Source organism: Cyprinus carpio, chromosome B13 (genome assembly GCF_018340385.1).
Source record: "Cyprinus carpio isolate SPL01 chromosome B13, ASM1834038v1, whole genome shotgun sequence".
Taxonomy (NCBI): domain Eukaryota; kingdom Metazoa; phylum Chordata; class Actinopteri; order Cypriniformes; family Cyprinidae; genus Cyprinus; species Cyprinus carpio.
The window spans coordinates 23,632,297-23,647,146 of NC_056609.1; the positions used below are offsets into that span (position 1 = coordinate 23,632,297).

At 38.2% G+C, this 14,850-nt stretch overlaps 1 pseudogene; it reads right to left on the reverse strand.

Moving 5' to 3' along the window:
• The window catches only part of LOC122139461, a 75,556-nt pseudogene that overhangs the window by 34,322 nt on the left and 26,384 nt on the right, over nucleotides 1-14,850 (reverse strand).

Here is a 14,850-nt window from a genome sequence, read left to right on the forward strand (position 1 = left end):
CAAACACTCACTGCTAGACAAAAGACTTCTTTGAGGGGTTTCAAGGACAAGATATCTCTGGAGGCTGACTGGTGGGAACACATAAGTTGAACAATCACAATGAACCGACAAAAGACAGAGCACACTAGGAGATCTAAATAGGGGAACTAATCAAGACACGACAGGTGGCACAGATAGGACAATCACGACAAGACTAGGATAACAAGGGGGGCGGGGCAAGGGAACGAGACAACACAAGCACATGGCCCAAAGACAAGGCCATGTGCTTGTACACAAAACACGGGTCTGTCATGATCCTGCCTCTAGACTAGAGAAAAGTCAGGACATGATGGCAGGACCATGACAGAACCCCTCCCTTAAGGAGCGGCTTCCAGACGCTCCCTAAGGGAATATCAAACGCGGGACATGACTGATTGGGACAGAGACAAAAACCAACACGACATGACAAATAGTAATAAGGGCAGACATGAAAACACAACAATAGGGTTAGGGTGGCATATCAAGAAAAACAAACAGGGAAGGGGAGGAGGCGGGGAGCACAAAGTTCATGGGGGACAGACCAGGGTGGGTGGGAGGGGTAGGGATCTTAGGAGGACAGGACGAAGGCTGACGACGGGGGGTACGGGCAGGTCTGGGTGGTGAGGGGCGGGGAGGGGTCTCGGGACAACTGACAGGGGACATGATAGGAGCAGACAAGGGACGCGGGGCAACACTTACGGGACGCGGGGAGACGACAGCTGGACACGGGGAGACAACAGGACACGGGGCACCACTCACGGGACACGGGGAGACGACATCTACGGGACACGGGGAGACGACATCTACGGGACACGGGGAGACGACATCTACGGGACACGGGGACGACATTCTACGACACGGGGAGACGGGACTACGGGGAGACGACGGCTGGACACTCGGGATTTCTGGGGGACTGGGTCAGGGGACAAGACAGGACTGACGGGGACTTCCAGGATCTGGACAAGACGAGACAAATAATCTGAGAAGGCTTTAGCAGCTAGGATAACTGGCATCTCCTTACGAGATGAGACAGACTGTACTAGAGTCTTTGCTGCAGAGTCGGCCGCGGCTCTCTCCTCCGCTCTCACGACTGCAGACTTGCATACAGCTCTCTCTTTGCCGGCTCGGGCACGCCAGCGCTGCTGGCTCGGGCACGCTCACCGCTGCTCGGGCGGGCACGCTCACCGCTTGGCTCGGGCACGCCAGCGCTCACGCTGGCTCGGGCACGCCAGCGCTCACCGCTGCTGGCTCGGGGCACGCTCACCGCTGCTGGCTCGGGCACGCTCACCGCTGCTGCTCGGGCACGCTCACCGCTGCTGCTGGCTCGGGCACGCTCACCCGCTGCTGGCTCGGGCACGCTCACCGCTGCTGGCTCGGCACGCTCACCGCTGCTGGCTCGGGCACGCTCACCGCTGCTGGCTCGGGCACGCTCACCGCTGCTGGCTCGGGCACGCCACCGCTGCTGGCTCGGGCACGCTCACGCTGCTGCTCGGGCACGCCAGCGCTCTCCGCTGCTGGCTCGGGAGGAGACAGGGTCACAGGACCGGCAGGCCCCTTCTTCTTCCTCTTCCTCCTTGGGCGCGGTGCAGAGGCCACAGCTGGGTCAGAGGCGGGTTGGGGGAGTTTTGGTCTCGGGCAGGGCAGACTCGGACGCCGAAGACTCTGAAGCTGACTCCCACGACAACCGTCTCCCTCGCTTGTTGGGGAGACTGAAGGTAGTGGGAGGTGCCTCAGGATTTTGGTAGGGACTTGCCTGATCCCCCAGGGTTGCCACGGCCAGGACACGACCCTCTGGGATCGTTGGCAGCTGGGTAGGTGGAGGGGACCTCTGTGGCTCCTCCTGGGAGATGCTCTCCCACAGCCAGGCATAATTTTGGAGGATCCATTCCCCCTCAGGCGAGTATGGGAGGGTGACCCCCTTCCTGTCAGTGGGGGACGACATCCAACATTGACGACGGAACTCCAACAGGTGTTGGAGCTCGGGGGACCTCCTGCCTGCTGAGTTCCTCTTTGGTCGGTTCATTCTGTCATGGGTTGGTAAGGGAGGAACTCAGGTGCAGACAGGAAGTAACTAAACACAGGATTTATTTAACAAAAAGGGAAAACAAAAACCCACGGGGGGGAAAACAAGGGCTAGGGTAGACACTAAATAATTCTACAAAACGCAATAAACAAGGTAAACAAAGACTCTGAACACTAACTACTAACAAACACTCACTGCTAGACAAAAGACTTCTTTGAGGGTTTCAAGGACAAGATATCTCTGGAGGCTGACTGGTGGGAACACATAAGTTGAACAATCACAATGAACCGACAAAAGACAGAGCACACTAGGAGATCTAAATAGGGGGAACTAATCAAGACACGACAGGTGGCACAGATAGGACAATCACGACAAAGACTAGGATAACAAAGGGGGGCGGGGCAAGGGAACGAGACAACACAAGCACATGCCCAAAGACAAGGCCATGTGCTTGTACACAAAACACGGGTCTGTCATGATCCTGCCTCTAGACTAGAGACAAAGTCAGGACATGATGGCAGGACCATGGACATATATATATATATATATATATATATATATATATATATATATATATATATATATATATTATATATATATATATATATATATATATATATAGCTGAGGATGCATTACATTGATCAAAAGTGGCAGTGAAGACATTTATAAGATTTCTATTCTATTTGATCAAAGATAAATATTAAACATAAAGATATATTTTTTTTACATATAAAGAAATATTTTCTCAACAAACAAACATTGTTAATAAGAATTATTTGTAATAACTGACCAGCAATATTCATTACTTAAATTAAGTACAAAAATCAGAATATTAGAATGATTTTTGAGGTACTATTTGGCACTTAAACTAAAATAATTGCTCATCACATGAATAAATTACATTTTATAATAAAATGGAAAAATTGATTCTAAACTGTAATAGTACTCCACAATATTACTCTTTTTACTGTATTTTAACAAATTCACTGTAAATTAACAAATTGCTTTTATAGCAGTCACATTTTTTAGTCATCTGTTTTTTCATCATCAAATACTAGAATGCATAAGCTATAGTTTATTTGACTAGCAACATTATGAGTTTTGATCGTGTTTAATCTCCAAGCTGAATGCACAGTCAAGAGCAGTAGTGTCTGCCAGACTCTGATAAGTAGTCTACACGCAAAGGCGGGTGGATCCTGTCAGGACGTGTTCTGGAGCAATGTTATCTCCAACAGGGTGACAGACGACAGTGACTTTAGGGGAAGAGGAAGGTGGGTGTTGTGTGCTATGGTCAGGACCTCTCTGCCGTGGTAATGATCTGTTAGCTTTTACACAGAAGGCAATATATGCAGCACGACATTGTCAAGGGATATGTGACAAGACTTCAACGTGGACCATTCACGGTGAACGTGTGTCAGGGTGTTGCTCCAACAGTTGTCTATATACCACACTGATTCTGCAGGTTGATTCTGCAGTTCTCAGGGAGGCCAGGACATTACTGTACATAACCTCTGCAATGACATACTAAAATACATCTAACTAACCAACACAAGGGACCAGTTCTGGTTTTAACACTAGTTTTGACAATTTATAGCTGATATATTTTTTAAGCTGTCATTTTGGAGAATACTTCAGCATTCCAGTATTAGGCTGATGATACAAGGGGCAACTTTTTGAGTAATGTTGCTGGGCAACCCCTGTGTATCATGAGTACAGTTACATGTATAAAAAAAAAAACAAACAAACTATGATTTATCATAATAGCCTTCAGAAAACAGGCAATTAAAAAAAAGATGTAACTTCCTATTTTGTGTGTACATTTTTGCACAATTTTTATTTACAACTTTTTATACATTATTATTATTATTATTATTATTATTTTTTTTTTTATTATTTTTATTATTTTTTTTTATTATTTTTTACATTATTTTATTTTTTTTATTATTTTTATTTATGCATTAAAGCAGTGTTAATTTTGGCAGGCATTTTTGATTTAGTCTTAGTCTTAAGGCCCGTTCACACCAAGGACGATAACTATAAAGATAACGATAAAGATATAGTTCTAAAAATCGTTTTCAGTATTAAAGAACAGCAGCGTCCACACCACAACTATAATGATAAAGACAAAGAAAACGATATCGTTGGAATCACTTTCAAAACGATTTTTTTCCAGCTGAAGAACGATAAAAAATTGACAGCCAATCAGAATCCATCCTGTTGTAACGCGCTCGAGAATTTAAAGTGCCAGACGAGCTTGCGCTTAGAATAAACAGAAGATATCGTTCGCTGGTGTGGACGCTAATATCGTTATCTTTATAGTTATCTTTATATTTATCGTTCTTGGTGTGAACAGGCCTTTAGTCTTGAGACGAAAATGCTTAATAGTCTTAGTCACATTTTAGTCATTTGAGTCTTTCATAGTTTTAGTCTAGTTTTAGTCGACGAAATGTCATTGCATTTTAGTCAACTTTTAGTCACTACTTTTAGTCAATAGTTTTAGCCAAACTGTAGTTACCAAAATTTATTTTGGTAGCTATTTTATATGTAGTCTTCAAACTAAAATAATCATTAATTCTTCTCTCTTTAGACCAAATCAATTAAGCTTATGAGAATCAAGGACTGAATTTGGAAAATCCTGAATAAATTATGACAATTTTCATTTTTGGATGAACTTTCCCTTTAAGTGAAAAAAAAGGAGCAACTTATATATATATTTAAAGAAGCACAATAAGACAAATACAATAGAGATAGAAATTAAACAAATTTTTCAGATACTGTAGGTTTTACTTAACATGTATACATTTATTTAACATCTTTTGTTGGTTTACATTAATGACAGATAGGTATTTAATTTGGGAATGCTGCTCTTTTAATCTCGGAAGGCATGCATTAAATCTGACGGACAACACGTTCAGTTTTCACCCACCTGTTCACGTTTACTTAATCCTAAACAAACTGTATTTACGTGAGATGCTCTACACGATAAACATTTGGACTGCTGTGTGTGTATTTGAGCGCTGAGAACTGATCGCGCGCTGTATACGAGAACTGAGGAAGTGGAGCGCGCGCGCGCGAGAGAGCACTTCTATCAGCACGATTCCGCCTATCCCGCGTTCACTAACTTTAAATTAATCGACAACGAATTGTGACTCCCGGGAAAAACGGGATGTCTGGTTACCTTATCCCTACCCCTTCGGGTGCTGAGGCCATTGTTTCAGATCGCTAGTTCGCGTTTTATTAGTCTATCCATCCACTGCGGCTGCTATACTGAAGATATTCAAACGCCCCTTATCCGATCGCAATCCAATGACAGGGACGCACATTTTAAAAGACAAAAGCCTATAGGATGCATTTTGAATGTCCGATAGTCCTCAAATAACATTATAGTCCAGTCTCGTCTAGTTAACGAAAACGCGGCATAAATTTCGTCATAAGATATTATTTTTAGCTCGTCAACGTCTAGTCTTAGTCACAGAAAAAAATGTTCGTTAACGAATATTTTTCGTCGTCGTCTTCGTAAACGAAATTAACACTGCATTAAAGCATTGCAAACTTACATACTTCCAACCATAAAGACTTATTATCTTTATTATTCACTGTAGTGTAAAACTGTTTAAGTTTACATGGTATTTATTTATTCATTCCTTTTTGGTAATATATCTTCAGTATCAACAGAAGACAAATAATTTTGGATTAATCTTATTTATGAACTTTGAAACACTATCTATTATATATTTATGACCAATTTTTAGAATGCAGAATGAAACGGTAAAAATGTCAGATTCAGTATATGTTATTATTTATTCAATGTATCAATAATTGATGTTAATATTGATACTTTTTTTGCCACTTCAATCTGCTAATTTTTCCATTCACAACACTATTTACAAATTAAAACATCATAATCATACAATATGTATATGAAATTTGTATATAAGACTGTTAAAAAACAATATTTTTATGATCTATATATCGTTTTTGTATTTTATCTATCAACAGAATAAAATTATTTGAGATGAATCTCATTATATCCGACCAATGTTTAAAAGGCAAAATTAAACAGTAAAAATGTCAAATTTTGTACAATGTTTTTATTTATTCAGTATCTCTATATTAACATTCCCCAGACCCTGGTTTAAAAATCCATGTTTTATAATAGACATTAAATCAGATTATGTTTCTTTGCTTCCTATATGCAGTCTGGTCTGGTTGTCGTTGCAGATGTAGAACTTCAGATAATGATCCATTATGATCAGTGTGATAAAGTGTTCGGGTCTAACATTGTGTCTAGCTGCTTGTTACAGATGTTGGTTAGGCAGAGGCTTGACTGCAAACCATCCATCCTGAAAATAATGACAGTGAGAGACAGGACATCATCCCAAATGTCTTGTGAAAAATTAATGAGTCTTTGACAACCCTTTTGACCTTTTGGATCTGCATTTATGTGACACTGTGCTGCCTTTGTTGCTAAACCAGAGACTGACTCAGTCTCACATACTTTTTCTTAAAAAAACAACAACAACAACAACACTATATTCTATCTTGCTTAAATATGGGTAATGATAAATGCACCATATCTACATAGCACAATACTGTAGCAGAATTTGCCATTTTCACTTCAGAAATGTGTCTATAATCAGATTTTTGGGACGGACAGTAAATCTGTTTAGTAGAACCAGAAGAATCTGTCAGAGGTGTACAATAATCATCGTGCCAAGCGGCAAAGTATAATTCGACTCAGACTAGAGAAAGAGAAGCTCCTCTGTCAAATCCCTAGGCTTGTTATAATAATTCTCATCGAAAAACTTTGTCAGCAAGTAAACAGCCCTTAGACTCCACCTTCTCCAGCACCCAGAAGGGTGTTTCTCAATACCGAACAAAGTTTGAGGCTCAGAAAGCGGCCAAGCAAATCGAGCGATTCCCAATGCTCCACGCAGATTGGACTGCAGTCAGAGCGAAGGAGCCTTTCAAACGGCCTCCTGATTCCTCTAACTCAGCAGAAAATAGTGCACACTCTGAGGGCTGCTGTTTAAGGGGGAGTTTTACGAGGCTGATGAACCGTGAGATAAGCACAGATACTGTCTTGATGGATAGACGAAAGGAAAGAAAAGCAAACGACTGGCTAAAAGAGGTGACTGTGCCTTTTTCTTGGGCATTACAGACAACTTCGATGCAGCAAACAGTAAATACTATGCAATCAGCGGGGGTGTTATTTTTTAATGTTTTTGTGCGTGTGCTGTGTAAAGAAAAATTTTTTGAAGTTGCAAATAAAACAAAGATTATGTATGTTTTACAAGAAAATACTATTTCATTGTTTCTTGCTTAGCTGGGGTTCAAAAGACTTTTTCATTGATTTGATGGCACTGACATATCAGATGAGAATAAAATGTGAACTGAGTTGAATAATGACACTTTTTTTTAGAGCTGCTTTCTAGATAAATAAAATTTGTTCATCATTGTTGAATTTTGCAGTATCGACCCTGATACTGATCTGAATAGAATCAACAATGAGCTTAAGATAAACGGCACTATTGTCTTCAGTTGAATTGCTTGTCGATGAATTGAACTTATTTCATAATTGATTCACTTTGGTCAGTTATTGAACTGAACTGAATCAACACTGAACTGACTTGAATAATGACATTATTGTCTTTTTAGGGCTGCTTTACAGCTGAATTGAATTTTACCTGAATCAAGTTTGTTCATAATTCGAATTTTGCAACATCACCACTGCTACTGACCTGAATTAAACAAAACTTGAATAATGATACTATTGTCTTCTGTAGAGCTGCTATAGCTGAATTGAATTTGTTCATAACTGACAAATCTGGCAATTTTGACACTTACGAACCTCAACTGAATCAACACTGAACTGACTGGAGCTGAATAATGACACCATTGTCTTCTGTAAAGCTGCTTATTGCTAAATTGAACTTGTTTCATAATTGATCAACTTTATGCGGTTATTGAACTAAAATTAATCAACACTGAACTGACTGGAGCTAAATAACGACACAATTATCTTGTTATTTGGATTTGCCACATATTTGATAAAGCTTGAATGACTGATTCTGTTACTTTCTGTTTGATACTGCAAAGCTGCTTTGAAACAATATCTATTGTAAAGAGTGCTATATAAAAAAGGTGGCTTGATATGAATTAATTCAATGTGTTCAATTCAATTTACAAGCAATTTCTAAATGTAAATTGTTTCTACACCAATTTTTCCAGTGTACATGCATGTCATGAGTCATTGAAAAAAAAGAAAAAAAAAAATCGGCACAACTCTACTTGTAAGCTCAGAGGAATTATTTAATACAGTGTCTGCTTGATTATGTGATATTTCCCATGAGGGAACTACAAATGAGTCAGCCCTGAATATAGCAACCTCCTTGCTTTGCATAGTGCCCAGAGGGACAAATAACATTTCAGCATATTACTTAATTATCTGCAAATTAGCACTTTGAGAACAAATGGCAGAGGTGCCGAGAAAAGGGCGTAAGAGCGCGGAAGTGCTGAGTGAGTTATTGAGAGAGGTCACCGGTTGCCTTCCTGCTTTTTATAGGACTGTAGACTCATCATGGAAAGTTTCTTTCATCAATAAATGCCAGAATAAACAAAGCAGTCGCTGCAAAAAGCCTGATCAAGAAACAGGTAAATGGACAAAGTGACGGACAGCTGTATATGCTCTCTGAAACACAGCGTGAACAAAATGCACAGCGCAGAGCTCTTTTCTCCTTTAGGGACTCGCGTGTTAAGATTATGCCCCAAAATAAGTCTGAAAGCAAGCTGAGCACTTTTATATGGAGAAAACCATCTTGTATATATACTAATGCCCTGACACCAAACCCTGTCTGTATTATTACTCTTGAGGTGTAAGGCACATGTGCATCCGAAGCTCCCAAAGGAGGGCACGATCTGACCAAGCTGTGAAAAATGCTGAGAGGCAAATAAAATCATTTCATCTTGACGACAACTTGATATTAGCAACATTGCTGACATCACATTTTTTTGACTATTCAAATTTCACTTGTGTATGTGTTGGTATTGTTTTTGACTGTAAGGCAGTCTGCATGTATAGCATTTGCATAAACTGGTAACACTTTACAGTAAGGTTCAGTTTGTTAACATTAGTTTATGCACTAGATAGTTATTTTATTTCTTTAAAAATGTATTAATCTAGGTTAATATTTATTTATACTATTGTTTATTGTTAATTCATATTTGTTCATAATATACATTCAAAAGTTAAAGGAAAATAAATTAATAAAAAAAAAGAAATTCATAATTTTATTGCATTTATTTAAAGATACATTAAATAAATCAAAAGTGATGGTAAAAACATTTATAATTAGTGCTGTCAAAAGATTAATCTCAATTAATTGCATCCAAAATAAAAGTTTTTGTTTACATAATATGTGTGTGTACTGTGTATATTATTTTGTATATAGAAATATGCACACAAACAGCATATATTTTGAAAATATTTACATGTATATATGTATATTCATATAAATAATATTATATATTTAATACATAAACGTAACATATTTTTCTTAAATATATACACACATGTATGCGTGTTTATTAATATATACACATATGTAAACAAAAACTTTATTTTGGATGCGGTTAATCATTTGACAGCACTATTTATAATGTTACAAAATATTATTCAAATAAATGCTAATTGCTATTATTGCTTTTCAACTTACATTCATCAAAGAATCCAGAAAAAAAGTATCAAATCAAACAAATTATTTTCAACAATGATTTTTGAAGGATAATGTGACACTGGAGACTGGATAAGATTTATTTCAAATAAATGCTGTTCTTTTCAGCTTAAATTCATCAAATGAAAAAAAAAAAATCAAACCAAACAAACTAACAAAGAAACAAAATCAAACAAACAAATAAATAAACAAGCTCACCAATTGTTTTCAACAATGATTTTTCAAGGATCATGAGATACTGAAAACTGGAATTATGGCTGCTGAAAATCTTTGCCATAACAGAAATAAATTATATATTAAAGCATATGAAATTAGAAAAAAGTTTAATTATAATAATATGTCACAATGATTACATTAATGCAGCCTTTCTGAACATAAGAGCCTTCTTTTAAAACATTAAAAATCATACTGATCCCCAAATTTTTGATCAGTATAATTACAGAGTTTCCACAACCTGAGGCAATAATAATTGAGCTAGATGTTTTTGCAGTGTGAAAACAATACAAAAAAGCTCCTCATCCACCCAGCACCTAATAGCAAGGAAACAATGCAGCTGATTTAACACGCTCACTTCCCTCTCAAGTTGTAAAAGTCCCACCAGGGAGACATCACAGAGAAACAAATATCAAATAAAAATACCCACAAATCTCCTTTCTGCCCTTCCGCAAGTTAATGTACAGTAGAAAGAGGCTTTAATGGTAAACCTCACAGGAGTCAAGGTGGTCTCAGACATGGAAGTGCATCTTTATTTAGTGGTCACTAACCACTGCCTCTCTCAAAAATCATTATTTCAAGTCATTTTAAATTCATTTTGATTCAGAAAGAAAAATATTTTTGCTGATTGAGCAGCTGAGCAGTTTTTTTGTAATTATTAAGACTATTTCCACCAGCGGGTGTTATCATCTATATCTGTACTGCCTTTTATAAGAAAATATTATTTCAGTCTTTCTACTTGTCTTTCTACATTGCTTCCAGACTGGCACATCATTTCTTATTGGTCATGTGACATTGAAGAGATTCAGTGTCACCCTATTGCTCCCTTTCCATTATGAAGTCACAGACACCCTCTCATCTTCCTCACCCCTTCACCCTCAGGATGTTTGCCGCTGTTTTGCTGTGACATGTTTGCTGATGCTAGCTGGTCAACGAACAGAGTAATTATGAGAAGACTAAATTATAGTGACAAGAAGGTCAGTTTATCTAGAGTTGATGGTGAAGCCTCTTGCTAAACTATGACCTTATAAGAATTTAGAGGTTATAAAAGATGAAAAAGGTTTTTTAATCTTCAGGAACATGCTGTCTTTTTCTACCCTATTCATGCTTTTAATCATGCTTTAGAATATTATTTAACCATTATTACTGTTGCTATGCTATCCTTTTAATTTCTCCTAATGAGTCACCATGAAGCATATTGTTGTTGCCTGTTTTTTTCCTCCAAGTTCTTGATCTGTCTTACCAACTTTGAACAACCATTTGATACCTATATAATGCTGACATGGACAAAAGTAAAAAAGAAAAAATACAGCTTTGAAACTGAAAGCTCTTGTGTGCATGCCTGGGAAAACAGATAGATAAATAAATAAATAAATAATGGAAACAAGAAGAGAGGAGAAAGCTTCTTTCAACTGCTGTCAAATGTATTCAGGAACCAGCATTTACAATGAAGAGGAAGAACTAAGAAGAAGAACTCAAAAAACTCTTTTCAATAGAATTACAATTTGTCACTGGCCCCCTTGTTGTTTATGGAAAAACATTTTCATTAACTATTCTAAAAGCAGTTTCCAAATGCAATAACATATAATGTTACTATACCTTAAGTTCTGACTTTCAATGAAATCAAGATAAATAAATGCAAAGATGCCTTTAGACATGTGCTTGCTTGTATAATGCTATCTTTATACATATGATCAGATTTCAAGTGCAACTTTCTATGCAGAGAGCGCAAAACAGAACCTAAAAAGCAGAATAAAAGGTACTAAAAATTTAGCAGTTTTTCGTCATTTTCAACAAATGGTCAGTAAAAGGAGGTGCTTAACCTTCATAAACGTGGTAATAACAAAATTTTATATGACATATCTAACTTTATGATACACATTAATTATATATACGTTTTGTGTGTAAAATTATATTCTTTTTTTTCTCTCTCTCCAGATTTGCAATTTATGAGGCCAAACTTGGGCACTAAAAACCCTAATGCGTGTTTCTAGCAATAAACATTAAATAAACAAATTAAATAGGCAAAATTTTATGAAAGCAATATATATATATATATATATGTTTCATGCTAGTCCATTTTATGTTAGATAGTAATGCTCACAGTAAAACTCTTGTGCCTATAAAGCTTTTTAAAAAGGGTCACACTTTATATTAAGTGTCCTTAATACCTGTGTATTATTTTTTAGTAACTAATTGTGTATGTAGTATGTAACCACCGTGTGAGTACACATTGGTACATAGTATCTACAGCTGTAATATTTCTGTAACTACACACATGTAACAACCCTCAGGATGGTTTGCGTAAGCACAAATGTGTAACATGAGATTGTTAACTTTTTTTCACTTCACTAAGTACTCGTGTAACATGAAATATATAACTACATTTTGTAACAACAATATGTATAAGAGTAATTGGAACCATTGGATCCAGGGGGTGGAGATGGGTAGGTTTATGGGTGGAAATGGGATCCAGTGGGTAGAAATGAGATTCAGGGGGTGGAGATGATGAGTAGGTTTAGGGGTGGAAACGGGATCCAGCGGGTAGAGATGGGATTCAGGGGGTGGAGATGGGTAGGTTTATGGGTGGAAATGGGATCCAGGGGGTAGAAATGGGATTCAGGGGATGGAGATGGGTAGGTTTAGGGGTGGAAATGGGATCCATGGGGTGGAGATGGGTAGGTTTAGGGGTGGAGATGGGATCCATGGGGGTGGAGATGGGTAGGTTTAGGGGTGGAAATGGGATCCAGGGGGTGGAGATGGGTAGGTTTAGGGATATTTAAAGTGGGAGGAGTTGGATCTCGAGTTGGAGTTGGTGCACCACTGTAATACCAGTGTATTTACAGTAGATGGTAACTCCCTAGGAACTGTCCACTTAATATAAAGTGTAACATTCTGGACACCAACTACAATTTATATGTAAAGCCTAACTTACTGGCCGCTGCTGTGTGACATCAGAGTAATTACATGATAAATCTAATATAAAGTGTAACACTTTCTATACCAAAAAAGTGCTGTAAAACCTGTTACAAATTTGTACTTTCATTACCAAACAGTGTTGTTACCAATGTCCTGTTACAATGTCCTGTTACACATTTGTACTTACACATTCAGTGGCTTGTAACATATGTGCAGTTACACAAATATTAGAGCTGTAGATACTATGTACCAATGTGTAGTTACACTGTGGTTACATACTACTTGGGGACCGAAAATACTGACAGCTTCATCTTAATAAGTATTTTTTCTTCTCATACAGGAACTGAACTGATCTGCTCACAAACACATCAATCAATGTCTGGCACGGCACAAAAATAGAAACCTGAGAGAAGAATAAATGATTTTTAATTAATTTGAAGCCAGGCATCTCACCGCCAGAGCATCTGAATGTTACATCAATAGAGACAGATGAACTTGTAGCTCAGCAAATTAGCTCTTTACCTGAGCATTGGCTTTTTGATACAGGGCAAAACATGGCGATTCAGCAGAAGCTGGTGCAAAATACAATAAAAAGGCAATTAGCACTATGGAGGAGCACATTACAATGAATACTCCACTGCTGGAGGTGCATAAAAATTGGCGATTTTGATAAAAGGAAAGTCCGTTGTCAGTTCAAAGTTGACTAAATTGTTAAAGTGTGAAATATTCTGCCATGGCAGTTCAGTACAGTACTTTGAGTGTCAGTCAATTTCAATTGGGTTCACTGTGTAAAAGACTTTCCACTCACCAGAATTTAATATCATTCATGTCTTATCCTGGCATGAGGCAGAGGAGGTAAAATGAATCTGGAGAACACAGGTGACAGGGTCACCATCTCATTTGTAGTAGGACTCAAGAATGTGAGCAGATAGAGGGATATCAACCTTACTTTAATCACATCACGAATTATGTAAAGTGACATCATTAAGACATCAACCAAAATGTTTTGTTTTAAAGCTCCACACCATACTTGATGGCTCATTAGAGTTAAATTAAGGGATGCAGCTAATTTAGTAGTTCAGTAATTCAGTAGGGAGGTTTTCAGCTGTGATGTGAAGGGGAACTGGAGGACTCACCTTGTTCACACAGGCGTTCCCTGAAGTGCAGAGGACAGTCACAGAAGAAAGACGAGGCTCCGCTGGGCAGAGAGATGGGCTGACAGGATCCGCTGTTGAGACAGAGCCCCTGTGAACAGACAGGTGAAGGCTGGGTGAGTGGGATACACCTGTCTGGAGGGGTTTCCACTGTGATGAACTGAGGAAGGGCGTCTGTGGAGTTTGCTGGTGGGTCACGATGCCAGGGAGGCCTACAGTACAACATGTGAGCAAATGAAAAGGCGAGGATTAAATGCTGAAATACACTACCATGGGGCATATTTACTAATCAGTAATCACTTATAATTATTTCAGAGCACAAAAATTAGTGTTTAATTCACTAACCACAAACAATCCAGTTAAACCAGGCAAATTATTTACAATTACGCACTTTATTCACGAAACTCAGTGATATCTAAAACTAATCATATCCATTTACTGTTTAAAAACAAGCGGTAAATGAAATGTCATCTAAAAGAGATGTTTATGGGTTGTGTGGCATTCATAATTTAATTGAGAATGCCTTTTAAACGCCAAATCAATTTCTGAATTTAATTTGAGGCAGCAAAGAGGATTTGAATGCAAGGACACAAGGCAAAATTTAAAGAAATTAATGTAACTAGAAAAGCAAAGTTCTGTCAAAATAAAGCTTGTTGATTGACAGATAGATATCTATAACTGCTGGTTTTAAACTGTAAACCAGTTTCAATTATGCAGACGGTATGAATAAAAAAAAAAAACCCGGCATACTGGTACAAGTGCCTAAGCAGCGTATACAGCGTCATTACT